This window comes from Rhipicephalus microplus, chromosome 5 (genome assembly GCF_043290135.1).
Source record: "Rhipicephalus microplus isolate Deutch F79 chromosome 5, USDA_Rmic, whole genome shotgun sequence".
Classification (NCBI taxonomy): Eukaryota; Metazoa; Arthropoda; class Arachnida; order Ixodida; family Ixodidae; genus Rhipicephalus; species Rhipicephalus microplus.
In genome coordinates, this window is record NC_134704.1 from 174,388,555 (window position 1) to 174,406,363 (window position 17,809).

The following is a 17,809-nucleotide window of genomic DNA, read 5'->3' on the forward strand; positions in this document are numbered from 1 at the left end:
AAAACAAAAAAAAACTAGACAGAGGTTTGTCTTGACTCTCGAGGCACCGGTGAGATTCGAACCCACGATCTCCTGTTTACTAAACAGGCGCTTTAACCAACTAAGCCACGGCGCTTGTGCAGCGTCTTGTTCAGGCAGTGACACCATCAGAAGTATTTCGAACTAAACTTCGAGAACAAAAAACTTGAGAGACGTTTGTCTTGCTTCTCGAGGCACTGGTGAGACTCGAACTCACTATCTTCCTTTCACTAGACAGGCGCTTTAACTAAGCCACAGCGTCTGCGCAGCGTCTTGTTCAGGCAGTGACACCATCAGAATTATTTCGAACTAAACTTCGAAAACCAAAAACTAGAGAGACGTTCGTCTTGACTCTCGAGGCACCGGTGAGATTCGAACTCATGATCTCCTGTTTACTAGACAGGCGCTTTAACCAACTAAGCCACGGCGCCTGCGCAGCGTCTTGTTCAGGCAGTGACACCATCAGAAGTATTTCGAACTAAACTTCGAAAACAAAAAACTAGAGAGACGTTTGTCTTGACTCTCGAGGCACCGGTGAGGTTCGAACTCACGATCTCCGGTTTACTAGACAGGCGCTTTAACTAACTAAGCCACGGCGCCTGCGCAGCGTCTTGTTCAGACAGTGACACCATCAGAATGATTTCGAACTGAACTTCGAAAACAAAAAACTAGAGAGACGTTTGTCTTGACTCTCGAGGCACCGGTGAGATTCGAACTCACGATCTGCTGTTTACTAGACAGGCTCTTTAACCAACTAAGCCACGGCGCTTCTGCAGAGTCTTGTTCAGGCAGTGACACCATCAGAAGTATTTCGAACTAAACTTCGAAAACAAAAAAAACTAGAGAGCCGTTTGTCTTGACTCTCGAGGCACCAGTGAGATTCGAACTCATGATCTCCCGTTCACTAGACAGGCGCTTTAACCAACTAAGCCACGGCGCCTGCGCAGCGTCTTGTTCAGGCAGTGACACCATCAGAAGTATTTCGAACTAAACTTCGAAAACAAAAAACTAGAGAGACGTTTGTCTTGACTCTCGAGGCACCGGTGAGATTCGAACTCACGATCTCCGGTTTACTAGACAGGCGCTTTAACTAACTAAGCCACGGCGCCTGCGCAGCGTCTTGTTCAGACAGTGACACCATCAGAAGTATTTCGAACTGAACTTCGAAAACAAAAAACTAGAGAGACGTTTGTCTTGACTCTCGAGGCACCGGTGAGATTCGAACTCAAGATCTGCTGTTTACTAGACAAACTCTTTAACCAACTAAGCCACGGCGCTTCTGCAGAGTCTTGTTCAGGCAGTGACACCATCAGAAGTATTTCGAACTAAACTTCGAAAACAAAAAAACTAGAGAGAGGTTTGTCTTGACTCTCGAGGCACCGGTGAGATTCGAACTCACGATCTCCTGTTTACTAGACAGGCGCTTTAACCAACTAAGCCACGGCGCTTGTGCAGCGTCTTGTTCAGGCAGTGACACCATCAGAAGTATTTCGAACTAAACTTCGAGAACAAAAAACTTGAGAGACGTTTGTCTTGACTCTCGACGCACAGGTGAGATTCGAACTCACGATCTTCCTTTCACTAGACAGGCGCTTTAACTAACTAAGCCACAGCGCCTGCGCAGCGTCTTGTTCAGGCAGTGACACCATCAGAATTATTTCGAACTAAACTTCGAAAACCAAAAACTAGAGAGACGTTTGTCTTGACTCTCGAGGCACCGGTGAGATTCGAACTCATGATCTCCTGTTTACTAGACAGGCGGTTTAACCAACTAAGCCACGGCGCCTGCGCAGCGTCTTGATCAGGCAGTGACACCATCAGAAGTCATCATCATCAGCCTGACTACTTCCACTGCAGGACAAAGGCCTCTCCCATGTTCCGCCAGTTAACCCGGTCCTGTGCTTGCTGCTGCCAATTTATACCCGCAAACTTCTTAATCTCATCTGCCCACCTAACCTTCTGTCTCCCCCTAACCCGCTTCCCTTCTCTGGGAATCCAGTCAGTTACCCTTAATGACCAGCGGTTATCCTGTCTACGCGCTACATGCCCTGCCCATGTCCATTTCTTCTTCTTGATTTCAGCTATGATATCCTTAACCCCCGTTTGTTCCCTAATCCACTCTGCTCTCTTCTTGTCTCTTAAGGTTACACCTACCATTTTTCTTTCCATTGCTCGCTGCGTCGTCCTCAATTTAAGCTGTACCCTCTTTGTAAGTCTCCAGGTTTCTGCTCCGTAGCTAAGTACCGGCAAGATACAGCTGTTATATACCTTCCTCTTGAGGGATAGTGGCAAACTACCTGTCATAATTTGAGAGTGCTTGCCAAATGTGCTCCACCCCATTCTTATTCTTCTAGTTACTTCAGTCTCGTGGTTCGGCTCTGCGGTTATTACCTGCCCTAAGTAGACATAGTCTTTTACAACTTCAAGTGCACTATTACCTATCTCGAAGCGCTGCTCCTTGCCGAGGTTGTTGTACATTACTTTCGTTTTCTGCAGATTAATTTTAAGACCCACCTTTCTGCTCTCCTTGTCTAGCTCCGTAATCATGAGTTGCAATTCGTCCCCCGAGTTACTCAGCAATGCAATGTCATCGGCGAAGCGCAGGTTACTAAGGTATTCTCCATTGACTCTTATCCCTAACTGTTCCCATTCTAGGCTTCTGAAAACTTCCTGTAAGCACGCGGTAAATAGCATTGGGGAAATTGTGTCCCCCTGCCTTACACCCTTCTTGATTGGTATTCTGTTGCTTTCTTTATGAAGCACTATGGTAGCAGTTGATCCCCTGTAGATTTCTTCCAGAATGTTTATATATACTTCATCTACGCCCTGATTCCGCAGTGTTTGCATGACGGCTGATATTTCTACTGAATCAAACGCTTTCTCGTAATCTATGAAGGCTATGTATAGGGGTTGGTTATACTCTGAGCATTTCTCTATTACCTGATTGATAGTATGAATGTGGTCAATTGTTGAGTAGCCTGTTCGAAATCCTGCTTGTTCCTTTGGTTGATTGAATTCTAATGTTTTCTTTACTCTGTTAGCAATTACCTTTGTAAATAGCTTGTATACTACAGAGAGCAAGCTGATCGGCCTGTAATTCTTCAAGTCCTTGTCATCTCCTTTCTTATGTATTAAGATGGTGTTAGCGTTCTTCCAAGACTCTGGTACTCTTCCCGTCAGGAGACACCTCGTAAACAGGGTGGCTAGTTTTTCTAACACAATCTGTCCTCCATCCTTCAGCAGATCTGATGTTACCTGATCCTCACCAGCAGCTTTGCCCCTTTGCATGCTCTCCAAAGCTTTCCTGACTTCTTCTATCATTACTGGTGGGGTGTAATCTGGGTTACTGCTAGTTCTTATAGTATTAAGGCCGTGGCTGTCACGGCTACTGTACAGATCTCTGTAAAACTCCTCTGCTATTTTAACTATCCTATCCATATTGGTAGTTATTTTGCCTTCTTTGTCCCTTAGTGCATACATCCGACTTTTGCCTATCCCAAGTTTCCTCTTCAATGCTTTGACACTTCCTCCGTTTTTCAGAGCGTGTTCAATTCTCTCCATGTTATACCTTCTTACATCGCATACCTTACGTTTATTAATCAACTTCGAAAGCTCTGCCAGTTCTATTTTGTCTGTTGTACTTGACACTTTCATGATTTGACGCTTCTTAATTAGGTTCTTCGTTTCCTGGGAAAGCTTGCCAGTGTCTTGTCTAACTACCCTGCCTCCAACTTCCACTGCACACTCCGTAATGATACTCGTTAGATTATCATTCATTGTATCTACGCTAAGGTTCGTTTCCTCACTAAGAGCCGAGTACCTGTTCTGCAGCGACACTCTGAATTCCTGTACTTTCCCTCTCAGTGCTAGCTGATTGATTGGCTTCTTGCGCATCAGTTTCTGTCGTTCCTTCTTCAAGTCTAGGCGAATTCGAGACCGTACTATTCTGTGGTCACTGCATCGTACCTTGCCAATCACTTTCACATCCTGCACGATTCCAGGTTGTGCACTCATTATAAAGTCTATTTCGTTCTTATTTTCGCCATTAGGGCTCCTCCATGTCCACTTGCGGTTTTCTCGTTTTCGGTAGAAGGTATTCAAAATCCGTAAATTATTGCGTTCTGCGAATTCTACTAGTAGCTCTCCTCTGGCGTTTCTAGTACCGATGCCATAATCTCCTACTGCCTGGTCTCCAGCCTGCTTCTTCCCTACCTTTGCATTAAAGTCGCCCATCACTATAGTATACTGTGTTTTTACCTTACTCATTGCCGATTCCACGTCTTCATAGAAGCTTTCAACTGAAGCGTCATCATGGCTGGATGTAGGCGCGTAAGCCTGTACTACCTTCATCTTGTATCTTTTATTCAGTTTAATTACGATACCTACCACCCTTTCATTAATGCTATAGTATTCCTCTATGTTGCCAGCTATGTTTCTGTGAACTAGGAACCCCACTCCCAGTTCTCTTCTGTCTGCCAAGCCCCTGTAGCAAAGGACGTGCCCATTCTGTAGCACCGTATAAGCCTCATCTGTCCTCCTAACCTCACTGAGCCCTATTATATCCCATTTAACACCCTCTAGCTCCTCGAATAGTACAGCTAGACTTCCCTCACTAGATAAGGTTCTAGCATTAAACGTTGCCAAGTTCAGGTTCCAATGGCGGCCTGTCCGGATCCAGAGATTCTTAGCACCCTCTGCTGCGTTGCAGATCTGACCGCCGCCATGGTCAGTTGCTTCGCAGCTGCTGGGGACTGAGGGCCGTGAGTTATTTGACGTAAGCATGTGGGAGGTAGTGGCCAGATACTGCACCAGGGTGGCCAATCCTTCTCTGGTGAGGAAGTGCGTTCTCGGCGGTGTTTGCCGGTGAGGCCGCACCCCAGGCCTCTTAATGCAGTTCCATCAACGCGGATTTTTTTTTTTAATCCGGTTGGGAACTGCGCGGTACCGGGATTTGAACCACGGACCTCTTGCATGCGAGGCGGATGCTCTAACCACTACGCCATCGCCGCAACCCTCCATCAGAAGTATTTCGAACTAAACTTCGAAAACAAAAAACTAGAGAGACGTTTGTCTTGACTCTCGAGGCACCGGTGAGATTCGAACTCACGATCTCCGGTTTACTAGACAGGCGCTTTAACTAACTAAGCCACGGTGCCTGCGCAGCGTCTTGTTCAGACAGTGACACCATCAGAAGTATTTCGAACTGAACTTCGAAAAGAAAAAACTAGAGAGACGTTTGTCTTGACTCTCGAGGCACCGGTGAGATTCGAACTCACGATCTGCTGTTTACTAGACAGGCTCTTTAACCAACTAAGCCAAGGCGCCTGCGCAGCGTCTTGTTCAGGCAGTGACACCATCAGAAGTATTTCGAACTAATCTTCGAAAACAAAGAACTAGAGAGACGTTTGTCTTGACTCTCGAGGCACCGGTGAGATTCGAACTCACGATCTCCGGTTTACTAGACAGGCGCTTTAACTAACTAAGCCACGGCGCCTGCGCAGCGTCTTGTTCAGGCAGTGACACCATCAGAAGTAATTCGAACTGAACTTCGAAAACAAAAAAACTAGAGAGACGTTTGTCTTGACTCTCGAGGCACCGGTGAGATTCGAACTCACGATCTGCTGTTTACTAGACAGGCGCTTTAACCAACTAAGCCACGGCGCTTGTGCAGCGTCTTGTTCAGGCAGTGACAGCATCAGAAGTATTTCGAACTAAACTTCGAAAACAAAAAAAAACTAGACAGAGGTTTGTCTTGACTCTCGAGGCACCGGTGAGATTCGAACCCACGATCTCCTGTTTACTAAACAGGCGCTTTAACCAACTAAGCCACGGCGCTTGTGCAGCGTCTTGTTCAGGCAGTGACACCATCAGAAGTATTTCGAACTAAACTTCGAGAACAAAAAACTTGAGAGACGTTTGTCTTGCTTCTCGAGGCACTGGTGAGATTCGAACTCACGATCTTCCTTTCACTAGACAGGCGCTTTAACTAACTAAGCCACAGGGTCTGCGCAGCGTCTTGTTCAGGCAGTGACACCATCAGAATTATTTCGAACTAAACTTCGAAAACCAAAAACTAGAGAGACGTTCGTCTTGACTCTCGAGGCACCGGTGAGATTCGAACTCATGATCTCCTGTTTACTAGACAGGCGCTTTAACCAACTAAGCCACGGCGCCTGCGCAGCGTCTTGTTCAGGCAGTGACACCATCAGAAGTATTTCGAACTAAACTTCGAAAACAAAAAACTAGAGAGACGTTTGTCTTGACTCTCGAGGCACCGGTGAGATTCGAACTCTCGATCTCCGGTTTACTAGACAGGCGCTTTAACTAACTAAGCCACGGCGCCTGCGCAGCGTCTTGTTCAGACAGTGACACCATCAGAATGATTTCGAACTGAACTTCGAAAACAAAAAACTAGAGAGACGTTTGTCTTGACTCTCGAGGCACCGGTGAGAATCGAACTCACGATCTGCTGTTTACTAGACCGGCTCTTTAACCAACTAAGCCACGGCGCTTCTGCAGAGTCTTGTTCAGGCAGTGACACCATCAGAAGTATTTCGAACTAAACTTCGAAAACAAAAAAAACTAGAGAGAGGTTTGTCTTGACTCTCGAGGCACCGGTGAGATTCGAACTCACGATCTCCTGTTTACTAGACAGGCGCTTTAACTAACTAAGCCACGGCGCCTGCGCAGCGTTTTGTTCAGGCAGTGACACCATCAGAAGTATTTCGAACTAAACTTCGAAAACAAAAGTACTGAAAGTTGGGCGAGTTCGTACTCGATCATGACTTCTTTGCGCAAACACGTACACGGACACAAGGAAAAGAGGCAAACAACACGGGCGCCCGTGTTGTTTGCCTCTTTTCCTTGTGTCCGTGTACGTGTTTGCGCAAAGAAGTCATGAATGTTCGAAAACAAAAAACTAGAGAGACGTTTGTCTTGACTCTCGAGGCACCGGTGAGATTCGAACTCACGATCTCCGGTTTACTAGACAGGCGCTTTAACTAACTAAGCCACGGCGCCTGCGCAGCGTCTTGTTCAGACAGTGACACCATCAGAAGTATTTCGAACTGAACTTCGAAAAGAAAAAACTAGAGAGACGTTTGTCTTGACTCTCGAGGCACCGGTGAGATTCGAACTCACGATCTGCTGTTTACTGACAGGCTCTTTAACCAACTAAGCCACAACGCTTCTGCAGAGTCTTGTTCAGGCAGTGACACCATCAGAAGTATTTCGAACTAAACTTCGAAAACAAAAAAACTAGACAGAGGTTTGTCTTGACTCTCGAGGCACCGGTGAGATTCGAACTCACGATATCCTGTTTACTAGACAGGCGCTTTAACTAACTAAGCCACGGCACCTGCGCAGCGTTTTGTTCAGGCAGTGACACCATCAGAAGTATTCCGAGCTAAACTTCGAAAACAAAAGTACTGAAAGTTGGGCGAGTTCGTACTCGATCATGACTTCTTTGCGCAAACACGTACACGGACACAAGGAAAAGAGGCAAACAACACGGGCGCCCATGTTGTTTGCCTCTTTTCCTTGTGTCCGTGTACGTGTTTGCGCAAAGAAGTCATGAATGTTCGAAAACAAAAAACTAGAGAGACGTTAGTCTTGACTCCCGAGGCACCGGTGAGATTCAAACTCACGATCTCCTGTTTACTAGACAGGCGCTTTAACTAACTAATCCACGGCGCCTGCGCAGCGTCTTGTTCAGGAAGTGACGCGATCAGAAGTATTTCGAACTAAACTTCGAAAACAAAAAACTAGAGAGATGTTTGTCTTGACTCTCGAGGCACCTGTGAGATTCAAACTCATGATCTCCTGTTTACTAGACAGGCGCTTTAACCAACTAAGCCACGGCGCCTGCGCAGCGTCTTGTTCAGGCAGTGACACCATCAGAAGTATTTCGAAATAAACTTCGAAAACAAAAAACTAGAGAGAAGTTTGTCTTGACTCTCGAGGCACCGGTGAGATTCGAACTCACGATCTCCGGTTTACTAGACAGGAAATTTAACCAAATAAGCCACGGCGTCTGCGCAGCATCTTGTTCAGGCAGTGACACCATCGGAAGTATTTGGAACTAAACTTCGAAAACAAAAAACTAGAGATACGTTAGTCTTGACTCTCGAGGCACCGGTGAGATTCGAACTCATGATCTCCTGTTTACTAGACAGGCGCTTTAACCAACTAAGCCACGGCGCCTGCGCAGCGTCTTGTTCAGGAAGTGACGCGATCAGAAGTATTTCGAACTAAACTTCGAAAACAAAAAACTAGAGAGATGTTTGTCTTGACTCTCGAGGCACCTGTGAGATTCAAACTCATGATCTCCTGTTTACTAGACAGGCGCTTTAACCAACTAAGCCACGGCGCCTGCGCAGCGTCTTGTTCAGGCAGTGACACCATCAGAAGTATTTCGAAATAAACTTCGAAAACAAAAAACTAGAGAGAAGTTTGTCTTGACTCTCGAGGCACCGGTGAGATTCGAACTCACGATCTCCGGTTTACTAGACAGGATATTTAACCAAATAAGCCACGGCGTCTGCGCAGCATCTTGTTCAGGCAGTGACACCATTGGAAGTATTTCGAACAATACTTCGAAAACAAAAAAAATCAGAAGAGACGTTAGTCTTGAATCTCGAGGCACCGGTGAGATTCGAACGCACGATCTCCTGTTTGCTAGACAGGCGCTTTAACCAACTAAGCCAAGGCGCCTGCGCAGCGTCTTGTTCAGGCAGTGACACCATCAGAAGTATTTCGAACTAATCTTCGCAAACAAAGAACTAGAGAGACGTTTGTCTTGACTCTCGAGGCACCGGTGAGATTCGAACTCACGATCTCCGGTTTACTAGACAGGCGCTTTAACTAACTAAGCCACGGCGCCTGCGCAGCGTCTTGTTCAGGCAGTGACACCATCAGAAGTAATTCGAACTGAACTTCGAAAACAAAAAAACTAGAGAGATGTTTGTCTTGACTCTCGAGGCACCGGTGAGATTCGAACTCACGATCTGCTGTTTACTAGACAGGCGCTTTAACCAACTAAGCCACGGCGCTTGTGCAGCGTCTTGTTCAGGCAGTGACAGCATCAGAAGTATTTCGAACTAAACTTCGAAACCAAAAAAAACTAGACAGAGGTTTGTCTTGACTCTCGAGGCACCGGTGAGATTCGAACCCACGATCTCCTGTTTACTAAACAGGCGCTTTAACCAACTAAGCCACGGCGCTTGTGCAGCGTCTTGTTCAGGCAGTGACACCATCAGAAGTATTTCGAACTAAACTTCGAGAACAAAAAACTTGAGAGACGTTTGTCTTGCTTCTCGAGGCACTGGTGAGATTCGAACTCACGATCTTCCTTTCACTAGACAGGCGCTTTAACTAACTAAGCCACAGCGTCTGCGCAGCGTCTTGTTCAGGCAGTGACACCATCAGAATTATTTCGAACTAAACTTCGAAAACCAAAAACTAGAGAGACGTTCGTCTTGACTCTCGAGGCACCGGTGAGATTCGAACTCATGATCTCCTGTTTACTAGACAGGCGCTTTAACCAACTAAGCCACGGCGCCTGCGCAGCGTCTTGTTCAGGCAGTGACACCATCAGAAGTATTTCGAAATAAACTTCGAAAACAAAAAACTAGAGAGAAGTTTGTCTTGACTCTCGAGGCACCGGTGAGATTCGAACTCACGATCTCCGGTTTACTAGACAGGATATTTAACCAACTAAGCCACGGCGCCTGCGCAGCGTCTTGTTCAGGCAGTGACACCATCAGAAGTATTTCGAAATAAACTTCGAAAACAAAAAACTAGAGAGACGTTTGTCTTGACTCTCGAGGCACCGGTGAGGTTCGAACTCACGATCTCCGGTTTACTAGACAGGCGCTTTAACCAACTAAGCCACGGCGCCTGCGCAGCGTCTTGTTCAGGCAGTGACACCATCAGAAGTATTTCGAAATAAACTTCGAAAACAAAAAACTAGAGAGACGTTTGTCTTGACTCTCGAGGCACCGGTGAGATTTGAACTCACGATCTCCGGTTTACTAGACAGGCACTTTAACCAAATAAGCCACGGCGTCTGCGCAGCGTCTTTTTCAGGCAGTGACACCATTGGAAGTATTTCGAACAATACTTCGAAAACAAAAAAAAATCAGAAGAGACGTTAGTCTTGACTCTCGAGGCACCGGTGAGATTCGAACTCACGATCTCCTGTTTGCTAGACAGGCGCTTTAACCAACTAAGCCAAGGCGCCTGCGCAGCGTCTTGTTCAGGCAGTGAGACCATCACAAGTATTTAGAACTAAACTTCGAAAACAAAAAACTACAGAGACGTTTGTCTTGACTCTCGTGGCACCGGTGAGATTCGAACTCATGATCTCCTGTTTACTAGACATGCGCTTTAACCAACTAAGCCACGGCACCTGCGCAGCCTCGTGTTCAGGCAGTGAAACCATCAGAAGTATTTCGAACTAAACTTCGAAAACAAAAAAACTAGAGAGCCGTTTGTCTTGACTCTCGAGGCACCGGTGAGATTCGAACTAACGATCTCCTGTTTACTAGACACGTGCTTTAACCAACTAAGCCACGGCGCCTGCGCAGCGTCTTGTTCAGGCAGTGACACCATCAGAAGAATTTCCAACTAAACTTCGAAAACAAAAAAACTAGAGAGCCGTTTGTCTTGACTCTCGAGGCACCGGCGAGATTCGAACTCACGATCTCCTGTTTACTAGACAGGCGCTTTAACCAACTAAGCCACGGCGCCTGCGCAGCGTCTTGTTCAGACAGTGACACCAACAGAATTATTTCGAACTAAACTTCGAAAACAAAAAACTAGAGAGACGTTTGTCTTGACTCTCGAGGCACCGGTGAGATTCGAACTCTCGATCTCCGGTTTACTAGACAGGCGCTTTAACTAACTAAGCCACGGCGCCTGCGCAGCGTCTTGTTCAGACAGTGACACCATCAGAATGATTTCGAACTGAACTTCGAAAACAAAAAACTAGAGAGACGTTTGTCTTGACTCTCGAGGCACCGGTGAGAATCGAACTCACGATCTGCTGTTTACTAGACCGGCTCTTTAACCAACTAAGCCACGGCGCTTCTGCAGAGTCTTGTTCAGGCAGTGACACCATCAGAAGTATTTCGAACTAAACTTCGAAAACAAAAAAAACTAGAGAGAGGTTTGTCTTGACTCTCGAGGCACCGGTGAGATTCGAACTCACGATCTCCTGTTTACTAGACAGGCGCTTTAACTAACTAAGCCACGGCGCCTGCGCAGCGTTTTGTTCAGGCAGTGACACCATCAGAAGTATTTCGAACTAAACTTCGAAAACAAAAGTACTGAAAGTTGGGCGAGTTCGTACTCGATCATGACTTCTTTGCGCAAACACGTACACGGACACAAGGAAAAGAGGCAAACAACACGGGCGCCCGTGTTGTTTGCCTCTTTTCCTTGTGTCCGTGTACGTGTTTGCGCAAAGAAGTCATGAATGTTCGAAAACAAAAAACTAGAGAGACGTTTGTCTTGACTCTCGAGGCACCGGTGAGATTCGAACTCACGATCTCCGGTTTACTAGACAGGCGCTTTAACTAACTAAGCCACGGCGCCTGCGCAGCGTCTTGTTCAGACAGTGACACCATCAGAAGTATTTCGAACTGAACTTCGAAAAGAAAAAACTAGAGAGACGTTTGTCTTGACTCTCGAGGCACCGGTGAGATTCGAACTCACGATCTGCTGTTTACTGACAGGCTCTTTAACCAACTAAGCCACAACGCTTCTGCAGAGTCTTGTTCAGGCAGTGACACCATCAGAAGTATTTCGAACTAAACTTCGAAAACAAAAAAACTAGACAGAGGTTTGTCTTGACTCTCGAGGCACCGGTGAGATTCGAACTCACGATATCCTGTTTACTAGACAGGCGCTTTAACTAACTAAGCCACGGCACCTGCGCAGCGTTTTGTTCAGGCAGTGACACCATCAGAAGTATTCCGAGCTAAACTTCGAAAACAAAAGTACTGAAAGTTGGGCGAGTTCGTACTCGATCATGACTTCTTTGCGCAAACACGTACACGGACACAAGGAAAAGAGGCAAACAACACGGGCGCCCATGTTGTTTGCCTCTTTTCCTTGTGTCCGTGTACGTGTTTGCGCAAAGAAGTCATGAATGTTCGAAAACAAAAAACTAGAGAGACGTTAGTCTTGACTCCCGAGGCACCGGTGAGATTCAAACTCACGATCTCCTGTTTACTAGACAGGCGCTTTAACTAACTAATCCACGGCGCCTGCGCAGCGTCTTGTTCAGGAAGTGACGCGATCAGAAGTATTTCGAACTAAACTTCGAAAACAAAAAACTAGAGAGATGTTTGTCTTGACTCTCGAGGCACCTGTGAGATTCAAACTCATGATCTCCTGTTTACTAGACAGGCGCTTTAACCAACTAAGCCACGGCGCCTGCGCAGCGTCTTGTTCAGGCAGTGACACCATCAGAAGTATTTCGAAATAAACTTCGAAAACAAAAAACTAGAGAGAAGTTTGTCTTGACTCTCGAGGCACCGGTGAGATTCGAACTCACGATCTCCGGTTTACTAGACAGGAAATTTAACCAAATAAGCCACGGCGTCTGCGCAGCATCTTGTTCAGGCAGTGACACCATCGGAAGTATTTGGAACTAAACTTCGAAAACAAAAAACTAGAGATACGTTAGTCTTGACTCTCGAGGCACCGGTGAGATTCGAACTCATGATCTCCTGTTTACTAGACAGGCGCTTTAACCAACTAAGCCACGGCGCCTGCGCAGCGTCTTGTTCAGGAAGTGACGCGATCAGAAGTATTTCGAACTAAACTTCGAAAACAAAAAACTAGAGAGATGTTTGTCTTGACTCTCGAGGCACCTGTGAGATTCAAACTCATGATCTCCTGTTTACTAGACAGGCGCTTTAACCAACTAAGCCACGGCGCCTGCGCAGCGTCTTGTTCAGGCAGTGACACCATCAGAAGTATTTCGAAATAAACTTCGAAAACAAAAAACTAGAGAGAAGTTCTTCTTGACTCTCGAGGCACCGGTGAGATTCGAACTCACGATCTCCGGTTTACTAGACAGGATATTTAACCAAATAAGCCACGGCGTCTGCGCAGCATCTTGTTCAGGCAGTGACACCATTGGAAGTATTTCGAACAATACTTCGAAAACAAAAAAAATCAGAAGAGACGTTAGTCTTGAATCTCGAGGCACCGGTGAGATTCGAACGCACGATCTCCTGTTTGCTAGACAGGCGCTTTAACCAACTAAGCCAAGGCGCCTGCGCAGCGTCTTGTTCAGGCAGTGACACCATCAGAAGTATTTCGAACTAATCTTCGCAAACAAAGAACTAGAGAGACGTTTGTCTTGACTCTCGAGGCACCGGTGGGATTCGAACTCACGATCTCCGGTTTACTAGACAGGCGCTTTAACTAACTAAGCCACGGCGCCTGCGCAGCGTCTTGTTCAGGCAGTGACACCATCAGAAGTAATTCGAACTGAACTTCGAAAACAAAAAAACTAGAGAGATGTTTGTCTTGACTCTCGAGGCACCGGTGAGATTCGAACTCACGATCTGCTGTTTACTAGACAGGCGCTTTAACCAACTAAGCCACGGCGCTTGTGCAGCGTCTTGTTCAGGCAGTGACAGCATCAGAAGTATTTCGAACTAAACTTCGAAACCAAAAAAAACTAGACAGAGGTTTGTCTTGACTCTCGAGGCACCGGTGAGATTCGAACCCACGATCTCCTGTTTACTAAACAGGCGCTTTAACCAACTAAGCCACGGCGCTTGTGCAGCGTCTTGTTCAGGCAGTGACACCATCAGAAGTATTTCGAACTAAACTTCGAGAACAAAAAACTTGAGAGACGTTTGTCTTGCTTCTCGAGGCACTGGTGAGATTCGAACTCACGATCTTCCTTTCACTAGACAGGCGCTTTAACTAACTAAGCCACAGCGTCTGCGCAGCGTCTTGTTCAGGCAGTGACACCATCAGAATTATTTCGAACTAAACTTCGAAAACCAAAAACTAGAGAGACGTTCGTCTTGACTCTCGAGGCACCGGTGAGATTCGAACTCATGATCTCCTGTTTACTAGACAGGCGCTTTAACCAACTAAGCCACGGCGCCTGCGCAGCGTCTTGTTCAGGCAGTGACACCATCAGAAGTATTTCGAAATAAACTTCGAAAACAAAAAACTAGAGAGAAGTTTGTCTTGACTCTCGAGGCACCGGTGAGATTCGAACTCACGATCTCCGGTTTACTAGACAGGATATTTAACCAACTAAGCCACGGCGCCTGCGCAGCGTCTTGTTCAGGCAGTGACACCATCAGAAGTATTTCGAAATAAACTTCGAAAACAAAAAACTAGAGAGACGTTTGTCTTGACTCTCGAGGCACCGGTGAGGTTCGAACTCACGATCTCCGGTTTACTAGACAGGCGCTTTAACCAACTAAGCCACGGCGCCTGCGCAGCGTCTTGTTCAGGCAGTGACACCATCAGAAGTATTTCGAAATAAACTTCGAAAACAAAAAACTAGAGAGACGTTTGTCTTGACTCTCGAGGCACCGGTGAGATTTGAACTCACGATCTCCGGTTTACTAGACAGGCACTTTAACCAAATAAGCCACGGCGTCTGCGCAGCGTCTTTTTCAGGCAGTGACACCATTGGAAGTATTTCGAACAATACTTCGAAAACAAAAAAAAATCAGAAGAGACGTTAGTCTTGACTCTCGAGGCACCGGTGAGATTCGAACTCACGATCTCCTGTTTGCTAGACAGGCGCTTTAACCAACTAAGCCAAGGCGCCTGCGCAGCGTCTTGTTCAGGCAGTGAGACCATCACAAGTATTTAGAACTAAACTTCGAAAACAAAAAACTACAGAGACGTTTGTCTTGACTCTCGTGGCACCGGTGAGATTCGAACTCATGATCTCCTGTTTACTAGACATGCGCTTTAACCAACTAAGCCACGGCACCTGCGCAGCCTCGTGTTCAGGCAGTGAAACCATCAGAAGTATTTCGAACTAAACTTCGAAAACAAAAAAACTAGAGAGCCGTTTGTCTTGACTCTCGAGGCACCGGTGAGATTCGAACTAACGATCTCCTGTTTACTAGACACGTGCTTTAACCAACTAAGCCACGGCGCCTGCGCAGCGTCTTGTTCAGGCAGTGACACCATCAGAAGAATTTCCAACTAAACTTCGAAAACAAAAAAACTAGAGAGCCGTTTGTCTTGACTCTCGAGGCACCGGCGAGATTCGAACTCACGATCTCCTGTTTACTAGACAGGCGCTTTAACCAACTAAGCCACGGCGCCTGCGCAGCGTCTTGTTCAGACAGTGACACCAACAGAAGTATTTCGAACTGAACTTCGAAAACAAAAAACTAGAGAGACGTTTGTCTTGACTCTCGAGGCACCGGTGAGATTCGAACTCACGATCTGCTGTTTACTAGACAGGCTCTTTAACCAACTAAGCCACGGCGCTTCCGCAGAGTCTTGTTCAGGCAGTGACACCATCAGAAGTATTTCGAACCAAACTTCGAAAACAAAAAAACTAGAGAGCCGTTTGTCTTGACTCTCGAGGCACCGGTGAGATTCGAACTCATGATCTCCTGTTTACTAGACAGGCGCTGTAACCAACTAAGCCACGGCGCCTGCGCAGCGTCTTGTTCAGGCAGTGACACCATCAGAAGTATTTCGAACTAAACTTCGAAAACAAAAAAATAGAGAGACGTTTGTCTTGACTTTCGCTGCACCGGTGAGATTCGAACTCACGATCTCCGGTTTACTAGACAGGCGCTTTAACTAACTAAGCCACGGTGCCTGCGCAGCGTCTTGTTCAGACAGTGACACCATCAGAAGTATTTCGAACTGAACTTCGAAAAGAAAAAACTAGAGAGACGTTTGTCTTGACTCTCGAGGCACCGGTGAGATTCGAACTCACGATCTGCTGTTTACTAGACAGGCTCTTTAACCAACTAAGCCAAGGCGCCTGCGCAGCGTCTTGTTCAGGCAGTGACACCATAAGAAGTATTTCGAACTAATCTTCGAAAACAAAGAACTAGAGAGACGTTTGTCTTGACTCTCGAGGCACCGGTGAGATTCGAACTCACGATCTCCGGTTTACTAGACAGGCGCTTTAACTAACTAAGCCACGGCGCCTGCGCAGCGTCTTGTTCAGGCAGTGACACCATCAGAAGTAATTCGAACTGAACTTCGAAAACAAAAAAACTAGACAGAGGTTTGTCTTGACTCTCGAGGCACCGGTGAGATTCGAACCCACGATCTCCTGTTTACTAAACAGGCGCTTTAACCAACTAAGCCACGGCGCTTGTGCAGCGTCTTGTTCAGGCAGTGACACCATCAGAAGTATTTCGAACTAAACTTCGAGAACAAAAAACTTGAGAGACGTTTGTCTTGCTTCTCGAGGCACTGGTGAGACTCGAACTCACTATCTTCCTTTCACTAGACAGGCGCTTTAACTAACTAAGCCACAGCGTCTGCGCAGCGTCTTGTTCAGGCAGTGACACCATCAGAATTATTTCGAACTAAACTTCGAAAACCAAAAACTAGAGAGACGTTCGTCTTGACTCTCGAGGCACCGGTGAGATTCGAACTCATGATCTCCTGTTTACTAGACAGGCGCTTTAACCAACTAAGCCACGGCGCCTGCGCAGCGTCTTGTTCAGGCAGTGACACCATCAGAAGTATTTCGAACTAAACTTCGAAAACAAAAAACTAGAGAGACGTTTGTCTTGACTCTCGAGGCACCGGTGAGGTTCGAACTCACGATCTCCGGTTTACTAGACAGGCGCTTTAACTAACTAAGCCACGGCGCCTGCGCAGCGTCTTGTTCAGACAGTGACACCATCAGAATGATTTCGAACTGAACTTCGAAAACAAAAAACTAGAGAGACGTTTGTCTTGACTCTCGAGGCACCGGTGAGATTCGAACTCACGATCTGCTGTTTACTAGACAGGCTCTTTAACCAACTAAGCCACGGCGCTTCTGCAGAGTCTTGTTCAGGCAGTGACACCATCAGAAGTATTTCGAACTAAACTTCGAAAACAAAAAAAACTAGAGAGCCGTTTGTCTTGACTCTCGAGGCACCAGTGAGATTCGAACTCATGATCTCCCGTTCACTAGACAGGCGCTTTAACCAACTAAGCCACGGCGCCTGCGCAGCGTCTTGTTCAGGCAGTGACACCATCAGAAGTATTTCGAACTAAACTTCGAAAACAAAAAACTAGAGAGACGTTTGTCTTGACTCTCGAGGCACCGGTGAGATTCGAACTCACGATCTCCGGTTTACTAGACAGGCGCTTTAACTAACTAAGCCACGGCGCCTGCGCAGCGTCTTGTTCAGACAGTGACACCATCAGAAGTATTTCGAACTGAACTTCGAAAACAAAAAACTAGAGAGACGTTTGTCTTGACTCTCGAGGCACCGGTGAGATTCGAACTCAAGATCTGCTGTTTACTAGACAAACTCTTTAACCAACTAAGCCACGGCGCTTCTGCAGAGTCTTGTTCAGGCAGTGACACCATCAGAAGTATTTCGAACTAAACTTCGAAAACAAAAAAACTAGAGAGAGGTTTGTCTTGACTCTCGAGGCACCGGTGAGATTCGAACTCACGATCTCCTGTTTACTAGACAGGCGCTTTAACCAACTAAGCCACGGCGCTTGTGCAGCGTCTTGTTCAGGCAGTGACACCATCAGAAGTATTTCGAACTAAACTTCGAGAACAAAAAACTTGAGAGACGTTTGTCTTGACTCTCGA

The 17,809-nt window shown here is 46.5% G+C and overlaps 25 non-coding genes across 25 annotated transcripts; all 25 read right to left on the reverse strand.

The window, feature by feature from the left end:
* Window positions 1–41: 41 nt before the first annotated feature.
* On the reverse strand, window positions 42–115 carry TRNAT-AGU (transfer RNA threonine (anticodon AGU)). The gene has a single exon. It is a non-coding gene; the product is annotated as a tRNA-Thr (tRNA).
* Window positions 116–375: 260 nt separating this feature from the next.
* TRNAT-AGU (transfer RNA threonine (anticodon AGU)) lies at window positions 376–449 on the reverse strand. The gene has a single exon. It is a non-coding gene; the product is annotated as a tRNA-Thr (tRNA).
* A 943-nt stretch (window positions 450–1,392) lies between these two features.
* Window positions 1,393–1,466, reverse strand: TRNAT-AGU (transfer RNA threonine (anticodon AGU)). Its single transcript has one exon. It is a non-coding gene; the product is annotated as a tRNA-Thr (tRNA).
* A 4,314-nt stretch (window positions 1,467–5,780) lies between these two features.
* On the reverse strand, window positions 5,781–5,854 carry TRNAT-AGU (transfer RNA threonine (anticodon AGU)). The gene has a single exon. It is a non-coding gene; the product is annotated as a tRNA-Thr (tRNA).
* A 264-nt stretch (window positions 5,855–6,118) lies between these two features.
* Window positions 6,119–6,192, reverse strand: TRNAT-AGU (transfer RNA threonine (anticodon AGU)). Its single transcript has one exon. It is a non-coding gene; the product is annotated as a tRNA-Thr (tRNA).
* Window positions 6,193–6,627: 435 nt separating this feature from the next.
* Window positions 6,628–6,701, reverse strand: TRNAT-AGU (transfer RNA threonine (anticodon AGU)). The gene has a single exon. It is a non-coding gene; the product is annotated as a tRNA-Thr (tRNA).
* Window positions 6,702–8,146: 1,445 nt separating this feature from the next.
* On the reverse strand, window positions 8,147–8,220 carry TRNAT-AGU (transfer RNA threonine (anticodon AGU)). Its single transcript has one exon. It is a non-coding gene; the product is annotated as a tRNA-Thr (tRNA).
* A 436-nt stretch (window positions 8,221–8,656) lies between these two features.
* On the reverse strand, window positions 8,657–8,730 carry TRNAA-AGC (transfer RNA alanine (anticodon AGC)). The gene has a single exon. It is a non-coding gene; the product is annotated as a tRNA-Ala (tRNA).
* A 436-nt stretch (window positions 8,731–9,166) lies between these two features.
* TRNAT-AGU (transfer RNA threonine (anticodon AGU)) lies at window positions 9,167–9,240 on the reverse strand. Its single transcript has one exon. It is a non-coding gene; the product is annotated as a tRNA-Thr (tRNA).
* A 264-nt stretch (window positions 9,241–9,504) lies between these two features.
* Window positions 9,505–9,578, reverse strand: TRNAT-AGU (transfer RNA threonine (anticodon AGU)). The gene has a single exon. It is a non-coding gene; the product is annotated as a tRNA-Thr (tRNA).
* Window positions 9,579–9,842: 264 nt separating this feature from the next.
* On the reverse strand, window positions 9,843–9,916 carry TRNAT-AGU (transfer RNA threonine (anticodon AGU)). Its single transcript has one exon. It is a non-coding gene; the product is annotated as a tRNA-Thr (tRNA).
* A 268-nt stretch (window positions 9,917–10,184) lies between these two features.
* Window positions 10,185–10,258, reverse strand: TRNAA-AGC (transfer RNA alanine (anticodon AGC)). The gene has a single exon. It is a non-coding gene; the product is annotated as a tRNA-Ala (tRNA).
* A 435-nt stretch (window positions 10,259–10,693) lies between these two features.
* On the reverse strand, window positions 10,694–10,767 carry TRNAT-AGU (transfer RNA threonine (anticodon AGU)). The gene has a single exon. It is a non-coding gene; the product is annotated as a tRNA-Thr (tRNA).
* Window positions 10,768–11,202: 435 nt separating this feature from the next.
* TRNAT-AGU (transfer RNA threonine (anticodon AGU)) lies at window positions 11,203–11,276 on the reverse strand. The gene has a single exon. It is a non-coding gene; the product is annotated as a tRNA-Thr (tRNA).
* A 1,445-nt stretch (window positions 11,277–12,721) lies between these two features.
* On the reverse strand, window positions 12,722–12,795 carry TRNAT-AGU (transfer RNA threonine (anticodon AGU)). Its single transcript has one exon. It is a non-coding gene; the product is annotated as a tRNA-Thr (tRNA).
* A 436-nt stretch (window positions 12,796–13,231) lies between these two features.
* Window positions 13,232–13,305, reverse strand: TRNAA-AGC (transfer RNA alanine (anticodon AGC)). Its single transcript has one exon. It is a non-coding gene; the product is annotated as a tRNA-Ala (tRNA).
* Window positions 13,306–13,741: 436 nt separating this feature from the next.
* Window positions 13,742–13,815, reverse strand: TRNAT-AGU (transfer RNA threonine (anticodon AGU)). The gene has a single exon. It is a non-coding gene; the product is annotated as a tRNA-Thr (tRNA).
* Window positions 13,816–14,079: 264 nt separating this feature from the next.
* On the reverse strand, window positions 14,080–14,153 carry TRNAT-AGU (transfer RNA threonine (anticodon AGU)). The gene has a single exon. It is a non-coding gene; the product is annotated as a tRNA-Thr (tRNA).
* A 264-nt stretch (window positions 14,154–14,417) lies between these two features.
* Window positions 14,418–14,491, reverse strand: TRNAT-AGU (transfer RNA threonine (anticodon AGU)). Its single transcript has one exon. It is a non-coding gene; the product is annotated as a tRNA-Thr (tRNA).
* A 268-nt stretch (window positions 14,492–14,759) lies between these two features.
* TRNAA-AGC (transfer RNA alanine (anticodon AGC)) lies at window positions 14,760–14,833 on the reverse strand. Its single transcript has one exon. It is a non-coding gene; the product is annotated as a tRNA-Ala (tRNA).
* A 435-nt stretch (window positions 14,834–15,268) lies between these two features.
* On the reverse strand, window positions 15,269–15,342 carry TRNAT-AGU (transfer RNA threonine (anticodon AGU)). The gene has a single exon. It is a non-coding gene; the product is annotated as a tRNA-Thr (tRNA).
* A 265-nt stretch (window positions 15,343–15,607) lies between these two features.
* Window positions 15,608–15,681, reverse strand: TRNAT-AGU (transfer RNA threonine (anticodon AGU)). Its single transcript has one exon. It is a non-coding gene; the product is annotated as a tRNA-Thr (tRNA).
* A 603-nt stretch (window positions 15,682–16,284) lies between these two features.
* On the reverse strand, window positions 16,285–16,358 carry TRNAT-AGU (transfer RNA threonine (anticodon AGU)). Its single transcript has one exon. It is a non-coding gene; the product is annotated as a tRNA-Thr (tRNA).
* Window positions 16,359–16,622: 264 nt separating this feature from the next.
* Window positions 16,623–16,696, reverse strand: TRNAT-AGU (transfer RNA threonine (anticodon AGU)). The gene has a single exon. It is a non-coding gene; the product is annotated as a tRNA-Thr (tRNA).
* Window positions 16,697–17,639: 943 nt separating this feature from the next.
* TRNAT-AGU (transfer RNA threonine (anticodon AGU)) lies at window positions 17,640–17,713 on the reverse strand. The gene has a single exon. It is a non-coding gene; the product is annotated as a tRNA-Thr (tRNA).
* Window positions 17,714–17,809: the final 96 nt, after the last annotated feature.